The sequence below is a fragment of the Poecilia reticulata genome, linkage group LG21 (assembly GCF_000633615.1).
Source record: "Poecilia reticulata strain Guanapo linkage group LG21, Guppy_female_1.0+MT, whole genome shotgun sequence".
Taxonomy (NCBI): Eukaryota; Metazoa; Chordata; class Actinopteri; order Cyprinodontiformes; family Poeciliidae; genus Poecilia; species Poecilia reticulata.
Genome location: NC_024351.1, coordinates 15153512 through 15159511, shown reverse-complemented (window position 1 = coordinate 15159511; position 6000 = coordinate 15153512).

The following is a 6000-nucleotide window of genomic DNA, read 5'->3' as shown; positions in this document are numbered from 1 at the left end:
ACAAACTAGTCAGAGCACCTGTGTTTTCATTGCTTTACCGACCTCAGTGAAGCTGTTTTCAAGTTGGATACTGGATATTCCGAGCTCCGCGGAGTAAGGAGCATTCAGCTCAAGGTTGATCCGATTTATGAACGCTAATTTCGGCCAGCTGTTCTTTACTGGTCCCTCCAGGTTCACATAGGAACCATCAATTTTCCGAACCAAACACTCCTGTAAATAAATGCCTTGTCTTGTGACCAACTGATACAAAAAAGTGGTAATTAATGCTATTACATGAGGCACACTATCMTCTATTAAAATTTTAAGCCATATTCAATAATTTTAATAATTTTAACAAATGTTTTTTTCAATAGCTTCCAAAATCGTGTGCCCCATTACCTCAAAATCTATGTGAAATTGTTCTAGACTGTATAGATGAGGCACACTCATCTTTATTACATTTTAATACTTATATATATGTATATATATATAATTTTTTTTTTTTTTTTTTTTTTTTAGCAATTTCTGTAGTCAAAATTTTGTATTTTTCTTCAATAGAAGAAAAATACTAAATTTTGGAGAAGATAGAAGATCTAAAACAAAGAAATAACCCAACTAGAATTACTAAAGTAAGATACAGACTCAGACATGGAAGAATAACTGAACCTATGGTGATCAAAATAAGAAATAAACATTACTAGAAACCCCAGGGTGGCTGAAATAAGAAATAACTAGAAGGATAAAATAGAATTAAACTATAGTCATTAAAGAAGGCAGCGGGAGCAGACATCTCCGAAAACATCGGAACRATATTGTAATTAAGTGATTTACTGTTGAACTGAGCAGATATTTCAGATCTATACATCTACATTCTCGCCTAAAAACTTTGTAAAAAATCATTTTGTGTAATTTTAAGTGTAACACAGCACAAATAATTTTGCCACCATTGCTGCTTTTCTTACACCCATTTTAAAGGATGCAGACCCTAAATTTGGACATAGCCGTTTTTGTTCGACTCCCTCTAGTGGTCTGGAGCACTTCCGTTTTTAGCACTTTTGTTTGCTGCATTTCTTTTGTGGTTGTAGTCTTCTTTGTTTGCGTCTCTTTTTTTGTTTGCTTCATTTGCTTTTTGTTTGCGTCTCTTATTTTGTTTGCTTCATTTGCTTTTTGTTTGCGTCTCTTTTTTGTTTGCTTCATTTGCTTTTTGTTTGCGTCTCTTTTTTTTGTTTGCATGTTTTCTCTGTTGCTGCACATTTGCACCTGTCGGCCACCGTCGTAAGGTACTATGTTGGCACACCGGCGGAGGAGTTTTTGTAAAAACATAAACTCACCAAATATGAACCTCAGCAAATTTAAAAGTGTTAAATGTTTCGGTGTAAGTAAACTTTGTGCAAAAGCATAGTTAATTTTACTCTATGAAGTCACATTCTGTTTTGTAACCCTGTGTAAGAATGAACCTTTTAGGAGTTAAAAGCGTGTTAAAACAAAGTGTCCCGATATCAAATCTTAAAATGGAATCAATAACTCTTGACTTCTTAACTCTCACAGCGGCTATAACACTAAGGGAGTTAATTCACTGACTCCGCCCCCAGAACTGCAGGTTCCCACCGAAGCRACAGAAGCCAAGTCATGTCAGAACAATTTGCTCTCCACATGTCTGACTTGTTCACCAACCTTGGTAAGTAATTTATTTCTGAGATGGTTTATACTACTATTATTTTGAGTTGAGACCAACATGTATGACAGACGACACGTTCGCCACATTGCTCGGGGTTAGCATATTTAGCTTAGCACAAGTGTTGGAGAAAAAAATCGAGCAGGTGATTTGTAATAATATGGAGCATGTTTTTCCTTACCTTGAATGTTTACATATTTGTCAGATTTATCTACCTTTCTGATCCCGATTGTTTTTTTCTTTGAAAAACTGTAAAAGGCTTTTTCATGTTGAAAGCATATTCCACACTGATACTAGATATACTTTATGTTGTGACTATTCCAGTTGTTGTGCCTTCTCATATGCMTTTTGCTGTATGGTTTTATCATTTTCTTTGTCTAGATATTAAGATGAGTTTGCTTGAGGATGAATCGCCAGCATCAGTCCCTCACTCCCTCACTCCTCCGTCGCTTCCTCCAACATTCAAGTTCCAAAAATGGCTATGTAAGTGTTAATATCTCTGAAATGCCACATCTCTGTAATTGAGGTATGTTGATACAGTTGTATAACAATGTAATATCCAGCAACCTACCTGTGTTAAAAGAAGATTTACTGTCTTATTACCTGAACTGCAAGCATTACTTTTTCTCCGCCTTGTACTTTGAACAATTCCATATATATATTGTATTGAAGAAAAATGTGTTAAGAATACTGTGTTTTGTATTTCACAGCTGATATATGTCCAACCTTTTGATAATCTATAAATGAAAGCGACATGTGAAACATGAAAGTGTACGTTATATCTATAGGATTATGGAAGGAATACATTAAATTCAGAGGAAAAAGACCTTGCTTCATCACTTTCACTCCAGTTTCATGCTTCATTGTAAAATCTCCTTCTCTACATGTCCTTGGCTCTCTGCTCCCCTCTTTTCACCTCCAACAATAATGTTTTCTTTCCCCAAAAAATACATTGAAAGGTTCAGGCTTGTCCTGTCTACCTGAAAAGCCTTGAACTTCTGCTTTCAGAGAATACTCTTCTTCCTTTTTCATGTCGCCTTTACTACTTGCTGTTTGATTTGGACAAACAGCAAAAAAAAAAAAAGTTATAGTAATAATTTTTTTTGCTAAACAATATAACGACAACGCGTGTTTTTAAAAGCAAATATAGCACCAAATGAGGTTTTTGTGCCCCCCTGAATTATTTGCACTGAATATCCACAGCAGAATGTCACAAGAAGTATCAGTCATATTTATTTCACCTACGTAATTTCTCACAAATACAATCGTCCTATTTAGGTCCATCTCAAATGTATGCAACTTCTTTTCAAAAAGTAAATAAAATCTTTCTTAACACAAATGAAAAGATGCTTACTTGCTGCATAAATGACTTTCACTGCAAACCTTCCACTGAACTCCTGGATTTGCCGCATTGCTTCAGTTTTACACAACATTTTAACTTCCACACACACTCATAGTCACTCCTTGGCTATTTCTCCTCCAGCCTCATCCTCAACATCTCAGACCACCTGGAAGTCACTATGGATATCACCACCCGTGAAGATAAACGCAAAATAACTTTCAGAAACTTCCAATCCATCTCCCTCTTTGCTCTTCTCTTACTACCAAAATGTCCACCTACCCTTCCTTGTCACCTGATAACCAATCTGATTTTGTGATCTACTATAAGCACACACTCTCCTCTTGTCAAAACACAAACAATCACTTCCAGGCACTCTGGCCCTTGGTACATCCGTTAACTCTGGCAAATGAAACATGGGTTACCCATCCGTCACTTCAGCCCACTTTATATTTATTGCTTAACAACCCGAATACCAGAATATTACTGAAAAGAAATGGGATCGCATTCTGGGTTTGCATAAAGCCTTGCATGTAGGACCTAAAGATAATGGCACCAATGAGAACATGAGGGTACCCACACCCTATATGACCCTCTGCGCTGTTTTAAAGAGGAATGTGATCACTATCAAACCAAGTTTCCCCACAAACAGATTATTTAGTGTGTACTGTTTGAGCCGATGAAGATCCACGCTGGATTGATTGGTTGACAATAAGTAATTCAGGGAGAGTCCAAGAAGTTTGCTAAATGCTGAATGAATCAGCCTCCATTTATGTTGTTTTAATTAAAGTTTAGAGATAACAGATGACAGACTGATTGTAAAACAATGGACAGCATGCTGCCTTTTCTACTTTTTTTTTTCTTTTTTCACAAAAATACATCAGTTTTTTGATGATAAAATACCCCCAAAATACAATGAAAGCTGCAGCTGCGAGGGTAGAAAATGTGGAAAATGTGTCAAAGCACAGCTCCACATATGACAACACAGCAGTGCCTGCAGCAGGAGAACATTTTTCCCATCCATCATGTATGAGGGTGAGATGTAAAGAATGAGAATCCTCTCCACCCAACTTTTTTTTTTAAATTCCTGACTCAAATTTGTTTTGATGTATGGCTTCTCCAAGTGTATTTCTTCACCAACCACTCACTCACATAACTCACACACATTTACTGCACCCACACACACACACACACACACACACACACACACACACACACACACACACACACACACACACACACACACACACACACACACACACACACANAAAAAAAAAAAAACTAAGATGAAAAAAGTCTGGAAAAAAAAACAGCCAGTTTTCTATACTTATCTGGACGTGGCTCTCTTTTCCAGAGAGCGATGGAAACTTTTATGAATTCAAAATTATGATCTGGTAGTTAGAAGCCTTACAGTACCTGATCTTGTCTTCATGGTTCTTTAAGGCCTTTATCACTTCCGAGAACTCGTCAGAAATGTCCAGTTTGTGGGCATCGAACAGCAATATGATCCTGTCCACACGCTCTGCAAACCACTCGAGGACAGCAGCAAAGTCATAGCCTAAAATGAGATGCCAAAAAAACCCAACAAAGAAACAAATTCAAACTACTGCTTGTCCTTCAAACAAGCACAGCAAGTCCAGTTCCCAACTCTGGACTTGCTGTGATATGAGGGAAAAAAAATGGAAACTTCAGGTGATGATGGATCAATACTCTCCAGAGAAACTACGGTGACTCCAGAATAAAGCAGAGCCAAAAGAAACAAGAACTTTATTAAAACACGTTGACAGAGAAGAATGTTGTTTCGTCTTTTGAAGGTCGAGCTCTCGACGTTACACACCAAAGCATCTTTTTTACATAAAAAAAAAAGTCCTGTTTTAGGTTTAAAAATTAAAATAAAAGGGAAAGATATAAATCCTCACTCGATGAAAACCACCACCACTGTCCTCTACTGTAAATTAATCAGTGTGAAAATCATCATCATTGACGTTTGGCCGTGCGTGCCACTGAAGGACAAACATGAGGCTTGTCTCAAGGAATCATACCAGAATAAAATAAAAGTACAAAGAACATTAGGATGAAATATTAGTGAGGTGAAATTTCCACTCAACACATAAGGACAATTAGTACATTACAGGTTAATGAGTTACACCATAAATTATAACAAGCCACAGCAACCAGCAAGGAGGCCAGCATATATTAACAGTTTAAAAGCTAATTTTTGAAATGCTTTCGCCAAGATAAAAACAATAACGTACGATCTATCTAGAAGTTTTATGTGCCTCTGATATTTACAAAACCAATTTTTTTCTTCTATTTTCAATTAGATTTTGGTGTAAAATCAACACTTGCCCTTTACCAAAGGGACATTTCTTTTTTAAATCTATAACAGCTTTGAATGATTAACTAACTAGTGTTGATAGAGCTAAGGTCTTCAACACATGACAACATTAAATCTGATATGGTTTTAACAGACTCGTTCTGTGGGAATTAGCAGAAGGTTAGCTGCAGTGTCACCAGGAACCTGCATGAATCGAGCTGCTGCTTGAGAAAACAAGATAGAGCAAAATAGAAGAATTTACTGTTGTTCACCCTGGAAACTTCTCACATATTGAGGGGGGAAATTGTTAAGACATTTTAAGGTCTGTTTTTAACCTCGAAAGGGTTCGACGTTCCTCAGCCTGCTAAACCACAAAAATGGAAAACGAGTTCATTTATACTGCTAACATTTTACCTGAAAAAGATGCATTTAAACTGTAAGATCAGGCTGTTAACAGGTCAGAATAGAACTGGAAAAAACTATTTGATTAATTTTTGAAATACATTGCATTGCTAAACGTAATTGCGCACCCATCAGGATCATTGAATTCAGGGGTTTCAATCAGCGTCTGGAAAAACGGTCCACATTTCAGGTAAACCTTGTAGAAAGCCTTGTAGCCGAAAAGTGTAGACCAGAACCACATTAAAACCTTTACATTAAATATAGGATATCATTAAATCTAATTTGTTC